The sequence below is a fragment of the Mesocricetus auratus genome, unplaced genomic scaffold, assembly GCF_017639785.1.
Source record: "Mesocricetus auratus isolate SY011 unplaced genomic scaffold, BCM_Maur_2.0 Super-Scaffold_100015, whole genome shotgun sequence".
NCBI classification, from domain to species: domain Eukaryota; kingdom Metazoa; phylum Chordata; class Mammalia; order Rodentia; family Cricetidae; genus Mesocricetus; species Mesocricetus auratus.
In genome coordinates, this window is record NW_024429198.1 from 63,287,489 (window position 1) to 63,311,850 (window position 24,362).

The following is a 24,362-nucleotide window of genomic DNA, read 5'->3' on the forward strand; positions in this document are numbered from 1 at the left end:
TAATTTTTCTCACTTAAAATTTACTGCTTATGATCTAATGATCCCCACCGAATCTCTAGGGATGTCTGGAATTTCTTTGATGTGTATACTTGTGCCTATTAGTGATCTGTCTGAATAAGGCCCAGTGCAGGTTGTAGGCAGGGTTAAGGCAGAACTTGAGAAGGGGGCATATCTGCCTGTCATCACGATGAATCAAAGGTGCCACGAATTGTTATTTGATATTCTTTTATTTTATTAAGAGAAAAACACTTTCAATTTAGTAAAGATATCAATTATGGGATGTACCCCAAAATTCAAAAAAAGCGTTAAAATGTTGGGAAAATGTGTTATCTGGATAACATGGTATTAATACAGGGTCTTTCTACACCATTCTTCCTTACCTGATTAGGTGACTTAGTTAATGTTAACATCTCAACATTCGTGCGATGTTTATTGGTGAAAGCAAGCAAAGGATACTGAAATAAAACTTCTCACACAGCAGACATCTACAAAAGTACCTCTAGAGCAGGGTGTCGGCGGCACACGCCTTCAATCCCAGCACTCGGGAGGCAGAAGCAGGCGGATCTCTGTGAGTTCGAGTCCAACCTGGAGAGAGTTCCAGGACAGCCTCCAAAGCCACAGAGGAACCCTGTCTCGAAGAACCAAAAAAAAAAAAAAAAAAAAAAAAAAGAAAGAAAGAAAGAAAAAAGAAAAAGAAAGAACTTCTCTCTCTCTCTCTCTATATATATATATATATTTCAAAAAATATGTCATAGCTTGAAATGAAGTGCTTATTGCCTCACTGACTGTAGAGTTCACAGCACCATCAGGGCACTGACTCCAGGTCTTGGAGTCCCCTCTGCCCCTGCCACCCCCTCAGAATGACCTTGAATTCCCGTAGCCTCCCTGGAGCAAACATCTGCTTACCACGCCACACACATCAAAGCGAGCCATGCTTCCTTTCACACCCGGGGCCCAAGGTTTGTTCTTATTTTAGCACAAGCATCTCGGTGAAGTCATGAGGAACACAGATTCCAGAGCCACACTGCCTGAGACCGGAGACCACGCTAGCTCACCCACGGAGCAGCCCAGAAGCGGGACCATGTCGGTACCTACCCCGTGGTATTGTCTCAGGACTAGCAGGGCTCACGCGATGTTTGGAAGATAGTAAATAAGCCAGCACCGTGAAAGTGCTGATGGAAATGATGACGATGACGGCGATGGTGATGACTCCCAGCCCTACAGTAGGCGCATAGAGTTGGCCGGTTCACCCCAGATTAAACCACGCCTCCTGAACACCGGGAAAACGAGCGTGTCTGGGTCCACACAGGCCCTCACATCTGAACCAGAAGGAACAACTAGGGAGTTAAAGCATGCAAAGCGGGTTATAGACAACCGACAAATGTCAAGTGCACAAATCGTGGTTTAAATACGCAAGGTCATTTGATAAATCATAGTCCAGAACACATACCACATGTTCCTGGAAAACAGCCACCCTGCGCCATGAATCTTTCTTAGACATGTGCATCCGTATGCAAGGCTCAACGTTGTATGAATCATCCACGTATAACTGTGCTGCTACCTAGCCTTTCCCTTTGCTCACGTGTCCTCTTACCTAACTACTGAGCCGGGACTCGCCGATGTTCCCCGTGTGCCAGGCTAAGCAATGACAGACTGCTTTCTGCCCGCACGGTGCTCACCGTCCCGTAGAGTGGCAGTTCATAGCGAATGTTAATCTTACTTCAACCAGAGCCCTGCCATCGAGGGTGACCTAGAAAAGCACCACGGGACTTTTTTTCTTTTAAGCAGACTGTTTCCTAACTGTAGGACTGTGAGTCACTGGGTATACTCTGTGTGTGTCTCCTCCCTTCCCGTCAGCTTCCTGAGGGCAGGGGCAGCCCCCCCTCACCTTGTCTGTAGCTCCTAAGACAGTACGTGGCATGTGATAAATACCTAAACTTTAAAAAATGCTTTTATTAATCCTTTGAGAATTTTCACCCCCCATCTGAGAGATGCGCTGATGTGTGACTACAAGATGTCATTAGGAGTTGGTTTAATAAAAGTGCCTCCGCAGAAGAGTCATGGCAGTAGGCTCTCTCCTAGGGCCTGTGATTTGCCTAGCCTTGGGTTCTTGGTCCCAGGAGCTGTCAGGTATGGGTTCCCACTCGTAGAGCAGTCTTTAAAGCCAGCTAGAAAGTGGCATTTGCACCGCTGTTATACTAGGGAAGACATCTTGCCCGGCGGTTTGTTATTGAAGCCCTCGGGGCTCACGGCCGGCTAAGATTACTGATGACTTTTTGGAGACCATGCGCAGTACCTTCCAGCCCTACGAAAGCTGGCCAGTGTGGTTGAGGATCTCAGGTCAGTACCGCCTTCATCTCTCTGCATTCTGTGACTCGAGCACGCGACATTGTCAGCCATCAGCTTTCGGAGGGTAACCAAGAGCAGTGACTGCAGCCTGTAATATTTGGAGGGCATGGAGGTAACTCGGTCCTAACGTTGGGCTTTTTGTTGATATCCACACTTTTTAACCGGGTAATTTAGTCCAAACTCCAAAAAGTAGTGTGCATGGCTAGAGTTAGTAAAGGCTCAGCAAGAAGAGACGCCTCCCTGGGTCTCCCTGAAAGAGACCTTCTCGTTCTCCACAGATGCAAGCAATAACACTTCTCTGGCACATTTTAGCTAGGCGCATTTCTCAGATTCCCTCGTAGGTAAATATGGCCATATAGCAATGAGCGTAGAAGCTAAATGGTAAACGGTACTTCATGAGAGTCTCTAACATCTCCCCAAAGGTCTTAGTGTATTTAGTTTATTTATATGAATTATTATGTTCATGAATTTTATTTAGTTTATTTATTTTATGTGTACGAGTGCTCTATCTGCATGTATGACCTTATGCCAGAAGGGGGCATCAGATCCCACTATAGATGGCTGTGAGCCACCAGGTCGTTGCTGGGAACTGAACTCAGGACCTCAGGAAGAGGAGCCAGTGCTCTTAGCCACTGAGCCATCTATCCACCCCACCCCCACCCCTAAGGGTCTTCAAACGGAAAGAAACACACCTCTCTGTCCTCCCTCCTGGAGGCTGGGACTTGAATGTGGTGGCCGCAGTGCGAACAGCCTTCAGACAGTGAAGAGAACAAGGAAGGAGGCTGCGTCTCTGCAAGCGTGGGTACCAAACCATCTTCAGCCCGCCTTGAGCTTCCCCATAAGGAAGCACGATTCCCACCTTTATTTAAACGCTATTATTTGTTTGGGGTTTAATGAAATTGTTCTGTTTTGTTGTAGATGACTAAGCATAAACCTAATTGACACGTACACCATGTGACTAGTCATGTAAGAGATCAAGAAACCAAATTAACACACTCGATTTTTTTTAAGGACTTCTTGGTTGTAGGCAACTATATGCTTCTCCTTGGAAGCAAGGTTTTGCCTACTCAATGAAAATAGTCAACTTCCTTTTCCTTTCCCAGGGCCCTGACGTTCTGAACCTCGTAAATAAATTCACAATGTGTTTCACCAAACAAAACCTTCACAGACCTTAGCTGAACCCCCTTTCAGCCTCAGACCAAGCGATCCACGTTCTCCCTGGCAACCCCTGAAAGCACCTGAGGATCAAACCGCTGCAGAGCACCCTGAGGGAGGCCGTTGACAGCCGTGTTCCTTTCTCCCCCCCCCCCCCGAAACTCACTGTCTCGGGAAATGTACCAGAAAGGCACACACACAGGCTTCCGAGAGCCACTCTCTGCCCTCTCCGACCACTGGTTACCCAGAAGAAAGCGTATTTCAGTGGCCGGCCTTGACACACCTGCCCGGCCTGTGATGAAAGACGGAATGTCTCCCGTAAGCCCACCTCGACAGGCTAACCTGAAACTGAGTTGCACTGGAACTTAAACAGTGAGCTCAGCACTTCCAATATAAGCATGTGGTGACAGCAAGCCACTGAAGGTTTTGGGGGCCATGCCTCCTATGGGGGACAACCCTGGTAACCCGTTTGGAAAGTTCAGGGACATTCCCTCCCACGAGTGTATGCCTACACTCGCCGTGAGTGAGGAATGGCAACCAACGCCAGCTGTCGAAGGATACCTCCACATAATACGTTTTGCTCGTGTGTGTGTGTGTGTGTGTGTGTGTGTGTGTGAGAGAGAGAGAGAGAGAGAGAGAGAGAGAGAGAGAGAGAGAGAGAGAGAGAGAGAGAGAGAGAGAGACTCCACCCGGGCCCCAGCATCAGGATTACAAGCACGTGCCCTACTCTGGCTTTTTATGTGGGCTCTGGGGATTGAACTCAGGTCCTCATGCTTGCCCAACATTTAAACAACTGGAGACATCTCCCCTTTTGTTTTTACTACTCCAAATTCTTGTGTTACCTTCTCAGGTCAGTTTTCCTGGCCTTATCCCTTGGAAAGATCGACTCCGAATGTTGGGTTGTAAATTGGCCACAACTCTCCTGTTTCCTGTGCGTGAGATGTTTTTGGTTGCGTGACCAGGCAAATTGGGAATCTGGGGAAGTGTTCTAGGCTAGTGCAGAACAAAGACGGTCTACAAAGAGGAACAAAGCATGTGGGCAAAGGGCTAGTGATGTCCCCACCACACATGCCTCCCAGGTTTGGCCGCGGCACGGGCTCCCAAGCCTCTCCACTGCATCTCTTCACCAGGGCGTCAATGGCAGTGGCTGCGGTGCCAACGTCCGTGATTCCGGTTGATAGATGGTGCGGCCAGAAGATCTGAGCCTTGGCTGACGGCAGAGGGGAGGGCAGGGTCTGCCTTTACCCAACACTGAAGTGCAGTCCTGCGTGTCGATATCATGCTGTCTCTCTAGCCTCTACAAACCCAGGACACCACGTGGCGCATTGTTCATCTGAACTGGGGCCTGTCAGCTAAACAAATGACTAAGAGCTAACAGGAAGAAAATTGCTCAGATGGTGTAACTGCCCGGCATCTCCGCTGCTTTAATTAAAGCAGTAATCCCCACCTCCATCTCACCCTCACATGTGTCTGAAGGGAATCTGGATAACCACCGCTGGAGATGTGCTGCTTCTGTCAAATGGCTGGAAAAAAGGAACTCTGCTCAACATACCGCAGTGCTTAGGACAAGTCCCCAACTGTGGCTGTGCTACTGCTCTTTTAAAAAATGAAAGAACTGCCGGGCGTTGGTGGCGCACGCCTTTAATCCCAGCACTCGGGAGGCAGAGGCAGGCGGATCTCTGTGAGTTCGAGGCCAGCCTGGTCTACAGAGCGAGTTCCAGGACAGCCTCAAAAACAATACAGAGAAACCCTGTCTTGAAAAACAACAACAACATAAAAAAATGAGAGAACTTGCATGGTGGTCCAGCTCCTAAGGAGACTGAGTCATGAGTTTAAGGCCAACCTGCACTACATAGTAAACTGTACTAGAAACAAACTTAAGCTAGTGCAAGATGTCCTACTTTGTTTAATGTTTAATATACCAAGACCTTCCCACTTTAAAATCGCAATAAATTTGACAGTGTGATTTTTATCAAATTAAATTAAACTTGGATTTCATATATTGAAAGTATTGCTCATTGGTAAGTATGAAAAGACTCATTTTAATATACTTTACACGCATTTATTCCAGAGGATTGTTTTTGGTTTAACGCAGTGCATGATCCTGTTTGTATGAGACATCCCAAGTAGGTCAATCCCAGGAGACAAAATGCGTAAGAATGACTGGCAGAAGCTGGGTGAAACAGGAACTAAAAACCAAGCGTTCAATTATTATTGGAATGGGATCAGTATTGGGATACTTAGATTGCTAGATAGAAGGGGTGACTGTAATACATTAGTGAACTACACACCATGTAGTTAACAATGGTTAACCTTATGTTCTGTAAATTGCACATCAATAAATTAATCTTGTAAAGCAAGGCCACCACGGTGTGGTGGTTTGAATGAAGATGGGCCCCATAGGTTCACGTTTGAATGGTTGGTCCCATTGGTGGAACTGTATGGGAAGGATGAGGAGGTGTGGCCTTGTTGGGGGAGGTGTGTCACTCAAAGTCTTTATTGTTCCAGTTCTCTCTGCCTCGAGGTTGTTGTCTCTAACATGTGAGCTCTCAGCCACTGCTGCAGCGCCACACATGCCTGCTGCCACGCTCGCTGCCGTGATGGTCACGGACTCTAACCCTCTGGAACCGTAAGCAAGTCCCTAACAAACTGTTTTATCAGTTGCCTTTGTCATGGTTTCTCTTCGCAGCAATAGAAAAGTGACCAAGACAATAAGCAATGACTTTTAAATCTCATACCTGCTTTTTTAAAATCTTCTCGTGACATTTTATGAGTGTATTATATTCAGAATTGCTAAGACCTGTTTTTAAATGCGCTCATTATTTTTAGGCATGTTCATAAAATTGTATGTAGGTATGAGCAGATATTAAGGAAATCTGAAACCATTCCAAGTACCAAATAAAACAATGTAAAAGTAGTAACAAAGCAATACTAACGATACAACGAAATAAATCTCCAGTATCACGAACGGCTGCAGGACCACGCAGGCTCTTCCTCGGTCTTCCTGAGATTTGTGTGGTGTCTGAGTTAGAGGTGTCCTCCACAGACTGGGGCATTCGAACACTTATTTCCCAGGTGGCGCCACTGTTTGGGGACGTTAGGAGGCGTGGCTTTGCTAGAAGCAGGAGGTGGGCTTGGAGGGGTCACAGTCTCACCCTCCTGCTTCCCCTTCACTCTCTCTGCTTCGTCTTCGCGTCGGGGACCTGATCTCCCGCATGCTACTGCTGCCCCACGCACGCACGACGCCTTGCCTGGTCACCACCATGGGCTCTCAATCCTCCGGAACCGGTACGCTCTTCTTTCTGTAAGCTGCCTGGGTCAAGGTGTTTTGTCACAGAAAAGTGCCTTGTACAGCTCATCTTTTAAGAGTCAGAGCTAGAGGGTTTAAAAAGTGTCCGGATGCTGCACCAGGCGCTTGAACCGGGAGGTAGAAGGTCAGATCCCCCACCCCCCCGCGATTTCCCCGTGGTGGCTAAGCTCTCCCTGTCTGTTCCTTCTTTGATGACTACAATGGGCTTGCAAAACAGAAGCGGGGAGGATGAGAAAAGAGTACTCAACTGGTACCCAGGAGCCATTGTTGTTAACCTTGCTTGAGTTTGGAAAATCTGTGACTGAGGCCAGTGCAGTAGCAGCGTTCCGGTGTTAATACTCCGCCCTACGGTGAGGACAGGAAAATGAGGCTCAGAGCGGGGATGGGACTTCCCCACCAAGGGGCAGATGAACTGGAGGCGGTTTCTTCCACTAGGACATGCTCAAGTGACCTCCACACTCAGAAGAGTCCTTTCTCCTCCCTTGGGGAACAGTGGAATACAAAACGAAGACACGATGGACACCCACCCCCACCCCCGCCTACCCAACCCCCACGCCCCCCACCCCCCACACTCCCACACCCCCACTCCCCCACCCCCACCCCCACCCCGCCTTCTAGGCTGACGGCTCCTCGCTGACAAAACCAGCCGGGCTCACTTCCCCTGGCACCAAACAGAGCATATGGTGTCAGGGTCAATATTTACCTTCGCTGCATGCGTACATGGCTTTGTCTGTTTGTTTATTTATTCAGCAGGCAATTAGGCTTCACGGAGCAAAATCCCTTTGTTCTCTTCTTGGGTTGCTGAACATCTAAGCTATGGAAAACAGCTTTCAGACAAGCCTGCCCAAGCCTTCATGTGCGGTGTGCAGGGCTTGCCTGCAGCGGCTGCTCTGAAGCAAGGAAGCAGGAATGCACCCACACAACAGACACATAAATACTGACACTGGGTTGCTGGCATTACATGTAACGTGTACATCTGAGCACACCTTATTAAAATATTGCATGGGCATTATTTTGGAACCATTGAATCATATTCTCTTTAATTTTGGCATATGTCCCATCAATGTGGCTTTTAAAAAAATCTTTGGATGGTTTTTATAAACAAAAAATTGTTTTAAATTTTCTTTTCCAGTTAGGGTTTCTGTGTGTAGCTTTGTAGACCAGGCTGGCCTGACTCACATGCGTCCGCCTGCCTCTGCCTCCCAAGTGCTGGGATTAAAGGTGTGTGCCACCACCGCCTGGCTTCAGAAATTTTTAAGAGCAAGTGGTGTATAAAAGTTAAAAAAGAAACCTCTAGGGTTTTCTTGAGCTTTTAATAAATTAACAAATCTTACCCTATTCTCAAAATTAATGAATCTTAACATCACTTTAAAGGAAGTTTTAATCAAATTGGTATGTGATCTTACGTTTTTGAACTGTGTCTACATGGTTTATTTCCTTTCTGAGTGTTTAACTTACCTAAAAAGCACATAACACCTTATTGCATTACTAAATATATGCAGATTTTATTTGTTCATGTGAAAGTTCAGTTGGGTGTTAGGGCACACATCTAAAATCCCCCCCAGCATTCAGAAGGCTGAGGAAGAAAAATGGTGATGTTGAGGCCAGCCTGGGCTACGTCTAAGATTGTCTCAGAAGGGGAAAGAGGACTACAGGTCAGTGACAGAGCACTTGCCTAGCATGTGGAAAGCCCTCTGGTTTAATTAACTATTGGTTAAAAAAGAGGAAAAGGGCCGGGTGGTGGTGGTGCATGCCTTTAATCCCAGCACTCGGGAGGCAGAGGCGGGCGGATCTCTGTGAGTTCAAGGCCAGCCTGGTCTACAGAGTGAGTTCCAGGACAGCCTCCAAAGCCACAGAGAAACCATCTTGAAAAACCAAAAAGAAAACAAACAAAAAAGAAGAGGAGAAGGAGGACAAGGAAGGAAGAAAAAAAAGCCTCCTAAAAGTCAAAGTTATTTTTGTACAGTGATATTAATCAGAGCTGGAGAGATGGCTGAGCCCTTAAGAGCACTGGATCCAACTCCCAGCGCCCACAAGGAAGTTAATAGTTGTCTGTGACTCCAGGAGGTCTGACCCTCGCTTCTGAGGCACGCACATGACTTACAAGCATGCATGGGGCAAAATGTGCACACGTGTGACAACATGTTTTAGTCTTAACATGTTAAGTATGTAGCGTATTATTTATTCTTTCAAAACTCCTAATCCTGTTTTTTCAAAAGCCAACAAGGCATTTCACACATGGAATTATAGTCACAGGCTTAAATTAATATTTATGGTAAATATATCTTGGGAAAAGCCTGCTTGTCTGTCCTCCTAGGCTCAAATTGTCTTAAACACCACAAATGCTTAAAAGCAGCAAAATTGCACAAACACACAAACACACACACACACACAAAATGCTATTGGCTCCCTGGGTTTGCTTCTGCATCTAATTCAAAGTCTTCCAGAGATCAAGCAAATGTTGAAAAGCTAAGGGATCGGGCTGGAGAGGTGGTGCAGCAGTGAAGTCTGCTTGCTGCAGCTGCAGAGAACTTGAGCTGGATTCCTCCACCCGTGTTGGGCAGCTCACAGCTGCCTGCGGCTCCAGCCTCAGGGGATCTGACGCCCTCTTCTGGCCTCCAAGGGCACCTGCCCACATGCTCACACACACACACACACACACACACACACACACACACACACGTGCACATCAATGTAAAACAAAATAATCACAAAAACGATTTACATCTCAAACATCTGGGTGGCCGGTTTCTCAGCAGACTAACTGTTCGTCACAATTGCAAATACTGACTGGGACTTGAGGCTCGGAATCAGAGATACAAATACCTCTGTGGTCCGCTTAGCACCCTTCTCGTGGTTACTATGGCAACTTCGAGGGACCAGAAGGAGTCTAAGTGGATCTGCAGGCCTTTAGCAAGGAATGTGCAGGCCTGGGTTTCATCCTTTTTTTCCCCCTCAACAACAGCACACAGGCCAGGAGCCTGGGGGAAGCTGCCCTCTTCTCCAGTCCCTGAGCCATCTAAGCCACCACCAGATTATACCCCATCTGTAACTTTCCAGCTCTCTCAGATCTGTCCCTTCCATCCTTCCCCATAGCTGCTGCCAGACTTAAGGCCTCATCCCCTTCCAAGTCTCTCCTGTCTCGGGGCTCTTTACTTTCAGTCAGGATAACCGGCTGCTACCTCTGTGGTAAGAGCCACCCAACCTTCCAGCCTTCCTTCGCAATAACGATCTTCTCTGTGGCGGTTTGAACGAGAACGGCCCCCATAGGCTCACAGGGACTATTAGGAGGTGTGGCCTTGACGGAGTGCCTGTGGCCTTGTTGGAGAAAGTGTGTCGTCGCTGGGGTCGGGCTTTGAGGTTTCAAATGCTCAAGCCAGCCCCCAGCGTCTCTGTCTCTTCCTGCCGCCTGCCGATCCAGATGAAGAACCCTCCGCTACCTCTCCAAGCACCAAGCCTGCTTGCTTCCCTCCGTGATGATAGGGAACACAACCTGTGAACTGTAAGCTACCCCCCAACTAAAGGTTTTCCTTTGTAAGAGTTGCCATGGTGCCGGTGCCGCTTTGCAACAATGAAATCCCTGACTGATACAATCACCTGGCCTGTGGCATCCCCGTCTTGGTTTCCCTAAGCACGTTCTGCATCCCTTCACGAGCTGCTCAGCAAATGACTCACTGGGGCTCCCTCAGCCTCCACAGCGGGAAGAGTGGGGAAGAGCCTGCCAGGATGGGTCATGATAAACGGGGCAAGGTGGTGGAGGCAAGCAGGGAACACTTCCTGTGACTAAAGGAGCACTTCCTGCGACTAAAGAGAGCTCCCATGTTAGAGATCAAAACATTCCACCTGATGGCTCAGTGATCTTGGGCAAGTCGGTTGACCTTTCTGATTCCACCATAACGGCCATACAGGAATGCCTCCTCCTATGTAGTTATGAGAACGAGACTCCCAAGACATTAAGCCTTTGCTGTACTGCTTGACAAATAAACAACACAAAGGGTTTCCGTTATGCTGATGTTTTAGCTATTAACCAGCAAAGACTCTCTTGCTTCTGAGTACATCTGTCAATGAATTCTGTTTGAATACAGTACCCCTCCCCTCAAGGCAAGAACAGCCTCTCTGGAGACCAGCAATAAATCTGCGATATTCGGAATCTGCCTCCCACTTGTAGACACGGCTTCCTTTCAGGCCAGCCAGAGGACCCCGAAAGTCTCCCCCACCCCCACAATTTATTCCAGTTGAAATCAGCATCCCCTGAGCTCCCATTTTTCAGCAACTACAGAGCCTTGTGAGGGACACAGTAATAAGGACAGGTCTTCCCTCTTCCAGGAACACAATTCTGCCTCTCAAAAGGGAAACAGATCCCTTGGGACCGGTACGCACAGCACATATGCAAGAGGCCATGGCTGGTTCCCGCAGGACACAGCCGGGTGGAAGGGAACGAGGCGGTCGGTGAGATGAGATGGGAAACTCATCTTGACAGGCAGCCTAGGCTGTGGAAAGCCTAGACCAGCTGCAGCATGAAACACTGAGATTGTAGAGTATGCTGCAGAACTCCAAATATATGAACTTTTATGCGCAGGAGTGCTGTGAATTCATATAGTGAAGCAAAGTCCTCAGGTGCACCGTGTTTCTGCTGAGCCACACAATACTTAATGCACGGCGAGAGCAGGATTGTTGCAGAATTTGGCGTCCTGTTCAGGCTACTGTTTGGGAAGATTCTTCAGCTGCCATGCATCCAGGGGAATAGAGAGTTGCAGGGCTGGAGGCAGGATGTCCACTGGCTGTGAAGAGAAGTCCAGACACAAGGAGAAGGACCTGGCGTCGGGGACATGAGGCCTGAGGAGGGGGGATTTTGCATTACACTTGACACTGTCATGAACATTTTTCTGTGGATTACTTCATCGGATTCTCAGATCCAAACATGGTGCCCAGGGCTCTTTTGACTTCTGACCGTGTTACTAGTTTATCCAGATGAATACGTGTGTTATACATCTGACAGGACTGCTGGATGGCATCCTGAGAGTTGTCACCTGCACAAGTCTCGACGCTGTCACTAAGCCACTCCTTTGGGTAACCTTTGACCCTAGGAAAGGTGGACGTTTTGAACTGGAGTAGGACCTAGTAAATCCTCATCTTGGTGACCAGATAAAAGGACAGAGTATGAAAATCCTCACTTAGCCCTTCCTCTGTGACATACCCAAGGCTAGAGGCTGGGCCATAAATAGCCAAGAACGGGGACAACCCTTGCCCTGTGGTGGCTCCCAGCCTTCTGGGAAAGGAGGCAAGTTTCTGAGCCTACCACTCTGCCAGGAGGAGGCCTCTGGGGAATCCCGGAAGGCACAGGGACCCTGAGAGAAAACAGCCAAAATGGTAAGCAGAAGGGTTTTCCCTGACCTTAGCTATTGTATAATTTGATCCTGGGCAGCCTTGCTTCCTGGACTTCTCCAACCCTTTCTAAGAGATTTGGACTCATGCCTCTGTTCCCACAGGCACTGACCGACATCGCAGCATTCCAACTGTGGGCACTCGCTGAGGGATCCTGTGAGCCCTCCACCGTGTCCCCACAGAACCCTCTCTTCACGACCTGTCTTTGCGAAGCAGATCTTAGTTACCTACAAATGATGGAGTACAGCATCCAGGGCGTAAGAGGCAGGGCGACGAGGCAACCAAAATCGTACGGCTTCTTTTTGAAATGTGCTGTGGCCTTCTGGGAGTCCCTTCCAAAGCCTTTCTAGTTTGTCTATAAGGCACCAGCCAGCCTGCAAACACGGGGGAGTTTCTCTCCGCTCCAGCCTCTACACAAAGGCACAGAATCACAACTGAACAAAGAAAAATGGCAGGAAAAAAATAGTTCAACCAGAAACAAAGCAGTTTCCCCTCCAAAGCCTGAGTTAGGCGGTTTTCTTTGGATTGCACAAGAGATTTGCATTTGAATTTGTGCTCCACCAAGCCAGCACAGCTCACGATCACATTATCCCCTCAAGACTCCCACCTCCTTCCTTCCGCTGAGACCACAAAACCTCCTCAGCGGCTCCCTACTGTGTAGCCTTTCCCTCACGTTTTCCTTTAATGGTCCCTCTTCTTCCAAGACTCCTAAGTCGGTGCCTTTAGGACACTTAGAGTGTGACTTGCTGATAAAGCATCTACGTATTTCATTTAGAGTCAAACACAGTTTCCTGTGGAAATCACAAAGCTGTTGAAAACGCTGGGAAGTGAAAACCAGGTCATCAGGAAAAACCATCTTTTCAGCAACAAAGCGGCTGCAGGGAGGGCTGGGTGCAGAAACCACTTTGATTTGGTCCCAAACACTGTAGGCGACCAGAAAGTAAAGTTTTTAACAAAATAAGGAGCATGGCTAGGAGGGGCTCGCTACGTAGTCTTGTGTGCATCATACATATGGAACTCCCTGTGTAGCCCAAACTGGCCTCAAACTCACAGATCTGCGCTTGCTTCTGCTGACTGCGTGCTGAGATTAAGGTCATGTGACACTATGCCTATCAATTTTGTCTCATCTTGAACCTTATCATATGTATTCTTTTAATCTAGTGTCTTTCATTAATATTGTTTTGAGGATTAAATCATGCTTTACATAGTTAAAAAGAAGAAGAAGATGGTTAGGTTCAGTGACAGGATTACTACAAAAGCCAATTTTTTTGGGGGGGGGAATGGTGTCATGTTGTATCAGCTAAAAATTTACCTGTCCTTTGGTAGGAGAGGTCCAGGAAAAAAGATCAAAATCTATGATTTGAACCACTGACACCAGACTTTGGTGATCTTAGGCTAGATTGGTTCATTTATTCAGTGTGTGTGTGTGTGTGTGTGTGTGTGTGTGTGTGTGTGTGTGTGGTGTGCAGTGTGTGTATGTGTGGTGTATGGTGTGTGTGTGCGGTGTGTGGTGGTGTATGGTATGTGTGTATGGCTATGTGTGTGTCTGTGTGTGCGGTGTGTATGTATGGCTGTGTGTGTGTGTGTCTGTGTGGTATATGTATGTGTCTGTGTGGTGTGTGTATGGCTTTTTATCTGTTTGTGTGTGGTGTGTGTGTGTCTGTGTGTGTATGCTGTGTGTGTGTCTATGTGTATTTCTGTGTGTGTTTGTGGGTGTATGTCTGTGTATTTCTGTGTGTGTATCTGTGTGTGTGTCTGTGTGTATCTCTCTGTTTGTATTTGTGTGTGTGTGTATGTATGTTCTTTTCCTCATACAACTCTAAAATTGCTTGCATTAGAACAGCTGTGCATATGTTCCAAGATTTGTTAAACACAGTGAAATGATAGCACTTTTGCAAGACCAAGAATTTGTTTTGCAAGAAGTTTACTACTGGGTCACAGCAAAAACATTAGTATTATGGTTAGGCTTAGGGTTATGCTTAGAATATGAAAGGAATAGGAGATCTGAGCACAAGAAATCGAGCAGAATAGTGTCATATTGAGAAAAGACACTCATATTTGCAAAAAACCATTGTAATTCTACTGCAGAGAATCCTAAATCCCATTCACAGGCAAGTGGTCTGCTTTCCTTTTACAGCTCTGAAGCTGCTTGCATGGGAACAGCTCTACCAATGTTCCCAGGTAAAGCAGGGTTGTTCAAAGCAGAGTGAAAACGCACGCACTTTTGAAGAGCAAGAACGTGTCATGGAAGTAAGAAAGCAATGAGTCCTTCAAAGCTTGCTCTGGAAGCATCTTCTGGGACTCCCAGCTTCTACACAGGTGCAGGGATCTGAACTCCAGTCTTCACGAAGGCTTAGCAAGCTCTTGTCACCACAGAGACAGCTCTCTAGTCCTTCACTCATTCAGGCTTCAATGAATGTTTATGATAGTGCATAATTCCCTTAAGAGGAAAACAGTCCCTGCTCCAAATCTAGCGAGGGCAGCAACATCACATTCCTACAGAAGCCAGGAAAGTAATATTAACAAGGTAAGCCAATGGAGACTGTGGTAGACTAAATGAATAGAGGCAAGTTGCCTCCATTCAGACCCAGAGACTACAGTAGTCCTCTCTTATCTGAGGAGAAAGGATGTTCTAAGACCCTCGGTGAATGCCTGAAACCAAGGATATTATCAGGCATGCATTCATATGTATATTCTCATAATTTTCATAAGTATCAGTAATAAAGTTTATTAAATAGGCATTATAAGATTTACAGTAGCTAATAATAAAATATTATAACAATGTTCCTTAATAAAAGTTGCATCAAAGTTTTCTTTCTACTGAGTAGTGGTGGCGCGCACCTTTGATCCCAGTACTCAGGAGGCAGAGGCAGGTGGATCTCCGTGACCCTGAGGCTAGCCTGGTCTACAGAGTGAGTTCCAGAACACCGCAGCTACACAGAGAAACCTTGCCCCACCCCCCACAAAGAAAAGTTTTCTTTCTCTCTAGCTTTTATTATGCTTTCTCCTTTTTGCTTAAAGGAAGCACTTCTCTTAGGCAATCCAAATGGAATCATCAGAAGTGTCACTACTTTTGCATTTGAGGGCTGTGGTGGTTTAAATGTAATTGACCCCCATAGGCTCACAGGGAGTGACACTATAGAGAGGTGTGGCCTTTATGGAGTAGGTGTGGTATTGTTGGAAGAACTATCAGTTCACTCCCTGCTGCCTGAGGATCAAGATGTAGAGCTCTCAGCTCCCTCTCCAGCACCGTGTCTGCCTGCTGCCATACACCCGCCATGATGATAATGAACAAAGTCTCTGAAACAGTAAGCCAACCCCAACTAAATGTTTTTCTTTGTAGGATTTACCGTGCTCATGGTGTCTCTTCACAGCAACAGAAAACCAACAGAAGTTGGTAACCAGGGACTGGGGTATTTGCTGTGATGGGCCAGACCATGGTTTTGCTTGGAGGAATACGGACTTTGGAACTATGGATTGGAAAAGTAACTGAATCAATTTAGGTGGGGCTTAATGGGTCATCTTAGTAGGAACATGGAGGACAGTGGTGCTGCGTAGGTGGGTGGGTGGATGGATGGATGGATGGGTGGATGGATGGATGGATGGGTGGGTGGGTGGATGGATGGATGGATAGATGGGTGGATGGGTGGATGGATGGATGGGTGGGTGGATGGATGGATGGATGGATGGATGGATGGATGGATGGATGGGTAGGTGGGTGGATGGATGGGTGGATGGATGGATGGATGGGTAGGTGGATGGATGGATGGATGGATGGATGGATGGATGGATGGGTAGGTGGGTGGATGGATGGATAGATGGGTAGGTGGATGGATGGATGGATGGATGGATGGATGGATGGATGGATGGGTGGATGGGTGGATGGATGGATGGGTGGGTGGATGGATGGATGGATGGATGGATGGATGGGTAGGTGGGTGGATGGATGGGTGGATGGATGGATGGATGGGTAGGTGGGTGGATGGATGGGTGGGTGGATGGATGGATGGATGGGTGGGTGGATGGATGGGTGGGTGGGTGGATGGATGGGTGGGTGGGTGGATGGATGGATGGATGGATGGGTAGGTGGGTAGATGGATGGGTGGGTGGATGGATGGATGAATGGGTGGGAGGGGGATGAATGGATACCCTTCAAAGCCTTTCTTTTGTGAGGATGTGGGATGGAGAGATGGCTGATGATCTGGATTTGGATTCCCTAGAACCCACATGATAGTGCAAGCATCTGAAAATATGGTGTGCCACTGCTGGGAGACGAGGGGCAGAAACGGAGCTGCAGGAAGCTCACGAGGAAGTCAGTCCAAAACAGGAAGCAGTGGACAAGAGAGGCCCTTCCCCAAATAAAGAGGAAGGAAGGACCTACATATGCAGGTGTCCTCTGTCTTCCACAGGTATGCTATGGCTCGTGCGTGCACGTGTGCGCGCACACACACACACACACACACACACACACAAACACACGCACACACCATACACGCGCACACATAAAAAAATAAGTAAAATTGAAAATAAACACATAAGACTCGAGCCCTCCTGGTACTCCAGACTCTCACTGATTTTTTTTTTTTTTAACCAGTGGGAAGCTAACTTTTTGCTTTTCAAAAGCAATGCATGTTCTCTATACCCTCAAGATGTTTGCCATCTCGGGCTTTTAGGCCCAGCCTGAGATGACGCCCACCTGACACTAACACTGTCAGTGTGCAAGTTAGGAGAAGAGACGTTTCACTCTCCACAACACCCGCCGGGAGAGTCTCAGGATCGGTAAAGCCCCACTTCCTTCAAGATTGTGTACGGCGCTCGACCCACACAATCCTAAGACTGGACACACCCTCCCCAGAGGCACTTTCTCTTCCTCCTACCTTTGATGCCCTTTTCCTTTGGCACCTCATAAACTTCTGGCTTCCCGTCTTCACAATTAGGCAGCCATTCGATAATGAAAAAGCTAGCCGTGGGCTCATATGCCACCCCCGGGTCTAGACTCTGCCGAAGTCTGGCAGGCAGGATAATGTCTGCTTCGGGAGGATGGGAGGAGTGTTTCGTGACAAGCTTTTTGGCTGGTATGTGGTGGGGGATATGCTACACCCATGTCTTTTAACCCCAGATAGAGAGCCCATGACAGGCCAAAGGATGTTGCTTACAGGAATATGGGTGAAGGATTTCTTACAGGGGCAGAAATGACTCAAAGACAGCTGTGTCACCAATGCCCAACCCAGCCTGGGGGACAGTTCACAAAAGCTGGGACACCTAGGGCATCCTGCACAGCCCGCAAACAACTCAACGGGTTGAGGAGTGTCTTTTCCAAGTAATTCTGGTCTAAACCTCTCCCAGGCAGCTGGGTTTTGTCTCTTCCGGGTGACTGCTCTAGTCTTAAAGAGTCTTCTTTGTCACTTGGCTTTTCTGGGTTTTTTTTTTTTTGTTTTGTTTGTCTGAATGTCTTCTTTATAGGTTGGTTTGTCAGAGAGTCATTTTTGCAGCTTTACTACACTTCTCTGAGGAGAACTTCCAGCTTTTATTGTTTACTCTGGCCAGGAGGGCCTAGTGAGTCTAGCCAGTTTTAAGGACTTCCTGAAGCCGTTTAAAGTTGTTTACTTTCCTGTTTAAAGAACTTTCCTGCAAGCCGGACGGTGGTGGCTCACGCCTTTAATCCCAGCACTCTGGAGGCAGAGGCAGGAGGATCTCCAAGCACCGGGAACGAGGGGAAGGAGTGTGCATGTGGTGTGTAGCAGGGTTGCAGAGCTGCCGGGGTACAGAATTTAGAGACAACACTGGAAACTGGAGGCAGAGTCGCAAATGAGTTCAGTCTACCCTGAGATGTCACTTGGGTTTTGCCCACCATGCATCTAAAGTTTACGTTTAGTGTCCCTTACAAATATCACCATATGTTAACTGGGATGTAGATTCTGCTGCTATTACAGAAAACAAGAAAGCAACTATGACTTAAGTAAGATAAAAACTTGTTCATATTCACCAAGCCTAGTTTGTAATTGACAGCAGTGGTGGCCGGGTGGTGGGCGGGTGTCCCTCCTCTGCAATGAGAGAACACAGAAATCACATGCATCCCTTCTCCAGACGCGGTCTTGCCTGTAACAGTTAGGTCTGGTAAGTGCCGTGTGTTCTTAGGAATGTGTCAAGCCCATTAAGTCCTCCTAGCCAACTTCCCCATGTTTCTTCTGGCCAACACTGTTCCAATGTCTTTGTTCTTCCTTTTGTAGTTTTCTGAATCCCAGGACTACCAAAGCATCCATATTCGGAAGCAATGGCAATACAAAGGTTGACATAAATGTTTCTTTTAGTCACCCACCACCCATCTCCAGCTTATTCATAAGAGAACGTTGATTTAGCGCTCCAGAGAGCAAAGGCGCTAGTTAACTCACGCTGATTGTATAAAGTGGTTTTGATTTAATAGTACCCAGTCTGTGTTGGTTTTTAAGGAGGGGAGGGGTAGTCCACATTTTGTTTTTGTATCAGCAGCTAACTAAGCACCTGCTTTGTTGAGGCCTGGCCTAACAGAGCTATCCGATGCTCAGGCTCCTGGCTCAGACTTCGAAACTGACTGTATTCTGAAATCCTGCCTTTTACAATACGTTAACTAAGGTCAAACTGCCCCCATATCCAGGATTTAATGGTTAATCTGTTCAGACAGATGCCTCTCAGCCATTAAATGATAAGATGGCTGAGTTCGTAAGATTTGCACACAGCTTACTCCTCAAATGATATCCCATGCTTCCCTAAGAATTTCATGGACAAGGCTAGTCAGATGAGCCGTGGGTTACAGCAGAAAGAGCCGATCTGTGGCCATTTGATTTACAGGAGACAAAGAGGCATTATTTTCAGGTTGATTAGAGCTGGCCATTCGAGCCAAATTCCTGGGTGAGGTCATGAGGATCACTCACTGTGAGGTTTATTGCCAAAAGCCAGGGAGAAGAGTCTAGTGTTCTCTGCTGAAAAACATTGCCAAAACTTCAGGTTAAGCTTTAAAAGACTGGCACCTTTTTCCGTGTTGTCCTGTACAGACTAAAAATGACGGAGTAAGTGTGGGGCCTTAAACGCAGTTTTATGCTTGGATGTTGTTTAATATGTGTGGAATTGAGTTAGAGTGAGCATCATTCTTTGTTTATACTATTACCTTTCTGCCTCTGAAACCACATTTATTCTATAAAGCTACATTTCATGGGCAAAATATCTCAATAAATGCTTCATTCTGCTCATGACTTACTTAAAATCTCTCGACCATTAGGTAAATTTCTGTGGTAACTTCACCATGCATTTTCTCATACATTACATGATTGACTCTGTTTATATAAAATATCTAACCTGTGTATTAAAAGAACTATGAGTTATCAAACCAACACTGAGTCTGATGATATTAAGTATACTACAATAAAATCTCATAAATTAAAAAAAAACAAAACCTCACATTCTAAAAACAAATGATTAATTTATGGAAGACTTGTGAATGAAAATAGCTTTAGTTGAAATTCCCTACTAATACGAGGTGTAACGTAGAAACAAGGGGTGAAATGAACTAGCATTGTGAACAATTAACAACAACAAAAACATCATCACTGCCACCAGAAATTATTCCTCATGGGATAGATTACTAATCCATGAGTTCTTGATCTTAAAAAATCAAGCTTTGGGCTAACAGCATCTCTTCTAACAGCAAGGCCCTGGAATTGGCAGTGTAAAAAAATTACTTTAGTTTTAATTAATAAAATGTCCATTGTGTTGTATAATAACTTTGTGTTCTGACAAAGAGAAGCTTGCCTGGAGATCAGAGGGCTGAGCTAGCCACTCGCTAACCATAGAAGCTGGGCAGTGGTAGCCACACCTTTAATCCCAGCACTGGGCAGGTGGAGACAGAAAGTGACAAGGTGGGGTGAAGACAGGATCTCAGCCCTTGGGATGCAGGAAGGAAACAGGGGGGAAGCACCTGGCTCCCTGATCTTCCAGATTTTGACCCCAATACCTGACTCCTGGTTTTTATTGATAAGACCAGTAAGGACCATGCTTCCAGTATGCCTTGAGATATTATGAATTTGAGTTGAAATAATTATGAATGACACTTTAAAAATCCCAGTTACACTTGGGCTATAACTAAAATCGTTGTTTTTAAGGACTTGAAAGAAATATTCTGAGTTGCTGGGTGACTGTGAACAGGCCCTGCCCTTGCAGAGGACCCCGGTTCAGTCCCCAGCACCCGAATCAGAGGCTCACAGTAGCGTGCCCGCAATTCCAGCTCCAGGGACAGCCAGTGCCTCTGGCCTCAGGGTGCACCTGCACTCACATGCATATGCCCACATACGGACACATGGACATACGGACACACACACACACACAATTAAAAATAATAAAAATAGGTATTTTAAAAAGAGACTCTGCCTACAGCATTTATTGCTTACAAGTGATAAAAACTGCGGGAAGGTGAAATCTTTCTATAAGGCATAATTATAAAGCAAATACTTCACACAGAAGAACATGAAAACAGTTATAGCAGCATGTTTATAAAAAGTGCATCATGGGACCGGGACACGGCTCAACGGTAAGAGCATCTGACACACAGATATGAGGATGTGAGTTCAAATCCCAGGCACTTCCACAAAACAAACAAACAAACAACAACAACAAGACAGGTATGGCCACCTGTACACTTGTAACCCTGGGGCTGGCTGCAGACCAACCTGAGGTTCAGTGGCAGACCCTGACTCAAGGGAATATAGCAGAGAGTCACAGAACAGGATGACAGATACCATCCTCTGACCTCCATCTGTGCCCGAGTGTGTACACCTGCACACACACACACACACACACACACACACACCATGCATGCATGCATGCATGCATGCATGCTCACAAGCAAATAATCAGCAGGGGTTTTTTTGTTTTGTTTTTGTTTTGTTTTGTTTTGTTTTGTTTTTTTGATTAGAAGAATGACATACTGAGGTGTGAAAATGACTCCATTGTCAGTGATGGAAAAAAAGCCTGTGTGAGCCTCACATTTGGTGCTCCCTCAAGTGATGCCGAAAGTTTAACAATAAAACACGTGGAACACGGGAAAACAGCAATTCAGATTTTCTTCAGTGCAGCATTTACTTGAAACCTCTGTGCATTAGCTGCTTCTGCTTCAGGTTTCTCTGCAGGACGCTGGAGATAACAGCCTTTCGGATGAGTGGTCTCTCAGTGGGATCCAGGGGCAGGAAGCGCCTTCATTTTTCCCGTCCTTTGATCTTCGGGTATCTTCTGTCAGATCTACCTTCTCTACCCCAGGAAGAGGGCTGAAGCGTATCCCAAATATCTTCAATCCCTTTTTAGATTTTAAAAGGTTTTTCTTTGTGGGTGTAGTATTAATGAGTATAGGCTGATTTTAAAAAAAGCGAAAACTTTAATCTCTCCTGCTTCTGCCTATCACCACCTACAGCCAGCGATGGGAGAGAGGGAGGGGTCGGATCTACCGGTCGTGTCTTCACAAATCTCAATCCGCATAGCCTGCATTTTCCTCTCCCACAGACTATGCACCCATTGTTCCTTGGGGGTCAGATGAGACAGCAGAGACGGATCGGGGATGTGCCAGCCCACATTCCAGATCGCTGCAACAAAATACATAGCCTAAAGGAGAAAGGATCTGTCCTGGCTCACGAGTTCAGAGCTTTCCACGCATACGTTGGGGCCCTTCCCCTCCGGGCCTGCGGCTGCACCGTTGGTCACGGTGGAAACACATGGCAGGGGCGGTCTAAGAAGCAAAGTGAGAGACAGGAAGGGATGTACGGTGCCAGCTCTCCTTGGTGGCCTTCCGTGTGCTGTGCCCAAATTCTGAACCCCCCCCCAAATCACCAAGAGGCGCGTTTCTATGCAAAAAGCAAAGTTGTTTAACGAGCCAGCCCCATTAGCTTGGGCCCTTCATCCACCCACAGCGGCATATGGCTGGAGAGAGGACCCCGAGAAACCACAGAGTCGAGGATTTTAAAGGGCAGCGTAAGGGGACTGTCTAGTCTCAGGATTGGTGCGCTTCCAGGCTCGGACGACCTGCCCTGTGCTGATTGGTCAACTGGTTGTTATGACCCATAGGCCCTCCCAGAGCGGTTGCTATGCTCTTAAAGTCCCTGTTGTGCACTGTCCGTGAAGCACACCGATTGGTTCCTTGGAGGGTGACCAGGACAGGAGCAGCATGGTCATTCGAGTACATGGTAGCCCGTCACCGCTGCTAAACCGGGGGCTGGTCACTTCAAGTGATCTAAGTTTTTTCAACTAGGGGCCCACTCTCAGAGGTCCCAGAACTTCCCAGCCACACCCTAGGCGGACCACCAAGCCTTCAGCACATGAGCATTCGTGGGATACTTATAATCCAAACCACGATGGAGGCAAAGAGATCTGATGCCATGGACGCCATTGGTACTGGTCCCCGCATGGCACGGCGTTAAAGCCGCTATCATTTGGAGTCAGAGGCCCTTCGTACTCTTCCCCCAGATCCATCCATCCATCATATAATGTGCTTTGATGTAGGCAATTTGCTTCCCGGAATAGCTGGTTGTTCGGCAGCCTCACAGCTCCTAGGATGAGTACGCCTACAGGCTCTTCGGAGAAGGATCGCTACCGTGACCCCGCTGGCCCCAAGGGTCTGCCTCATCTTAAGTTCACCCAGCGCGGCCTCCACCACAGTCCCTCTGCCCTGTTTAAGGCAACCCCACAAGACTTCACACCCTAGAAGCCTGTAGGCCGGAGTCAGACCCCAAGCCCTACCCCAGATCCAACCTCAGGCAGTCACAAGGCAGAATTTTCTGTGAACGCTTAGCTGCCTTCACCCCAGTGCTGTTTGCCCCTCAGGGTTTAGACTTGAGGTAAGAGAGGCTGCATCCCCACTGCTGGGAGGCACAGGCTGTAGCATGGGCCTCATAGCATGGTCCTCCAAGAAGTCCCCATGCTCTTTAAAACTGCAAGAGGTGGCGTGGTGAGTTTGCAGCCATCCCTTTGCAAATCCTAAGAGGAGGTCTAGCGTCTGTCTTTACAATAGAGGGGTCTCTCCATCCGTTTCTCGACTTTGGGACCTCAGTTGAGACCAAGGAAAACCTTGTTACCCTGTGTTACATCGTACCCTCCCGTGTATTAATAAAATATGCTTCATTCATTGCTCCTGCTGAATTCCAACGCATAATCCGGAAAAATGAAATGGCAAACCCATTTTGAGCACTTTTGACTTTCTGTTCAAACATGCCAAGATTACAGAGGCTTTTAAAAATTGACCAGAGGAATGCTCACACCAGTCTGCACCCTGCAGCGACTCATAACTAGGATTGACAGCACCAGCCTTATGTGCTGAACTGGAAGGACAGGCCGGCCAGAATGGTGTGTGTCTGTTCTGTGTGTTAACAAAAAACAGGGAGGCGGGCACTCGCGTATTGGAGGGAAGGAGATTCTCGGGAACTTGATTGACCAGCTGAAGACTTGAGTTAGAGCTCCCGTCTGGAAAGCAGTTACAGGCAGAAACCTGTGGATCTGGCTCCATAGGACGCTGAAACTGCGAGGCATGAAGATGCCATGGGGGTGGCCTCTGTAGGAAGGAGAGTATGTCGTCCCAGGAGAGCATAGCACACCAGGTGCCTTCGGAGCGCTAAGAACTCAGAAAAGGCACGTGTAACCTAGGCCTACATTTTTGAGGGTGTAGAAGGCTGCACCTGTGACATGGAGATCAGTACAATATCTAGCCCTCCGTGACCAAGGTCAGTGGATGTCATTAAGGCAGCTCCTGTTGTACTTCCGGGGTTGGGGGGTGGGGGTCGACCCAGGTATCGTCTCTGCCATTCAGCGGGCTCCGAGCCTAGGTTCCCTTGATGGCACTCAGTTCCCTTTCCCGTGTAACCTTGAAGTTAAACCAAAGCAAACAACTCTATGAAAAGCAGGAAAGAGAAAGAGGTCAGCGATAACCACTAGACCACTACATGCTTTCTCTCCTACTGGGCAGAGTCGTCCAGGACTTGGCGTTGGCATTCCTGATCTGCCTGCCAGCTGCCCCAGCTTCTGCTCTTGGGTGACAGGAGGAACCTGCATTGCTCGATGACGTCGGCTACGATTTCTGGACTGCTTCTGGAGATCTCCTGAAGATTCCCAGATCCACAGAAGAGCCCGGTGCTATGGGTTTTTGGGGGGGGGG

The 24,362-nt window shown here is 47.4% G+C and overlaps 1 long non-coding RNA gene across 2 annotated transcripts; it reads right to left on the reverse strand.

Annotated features, from left to right (window-relative positions):
- Positions 1 to 5,526: 5,526 nt before the first annotated feature.
- Positions 5,527 to 10,647, reverse strand: LOC121144387. Of its 2 annotated transcripts, none has more exons than XR_005881744.1 (3): positions 10,412 to 10,647; positions 7,518 to 7,628; positions 5,527 to 7,159 (listed from the first exon to the last, which is right to left on the reverse strand). It is a non-coding gene; the product is annotated as an uncharacterized LOC121144387 (long non-coding RNA). The 2 variants fall into 2 exon arrangements; XR_005881745.1 differs by having other exon boundaries at positions 5,527 to 7,295.
- Positions 10,648 to 24,362: the final 13,715 nt, after the last annotated feature.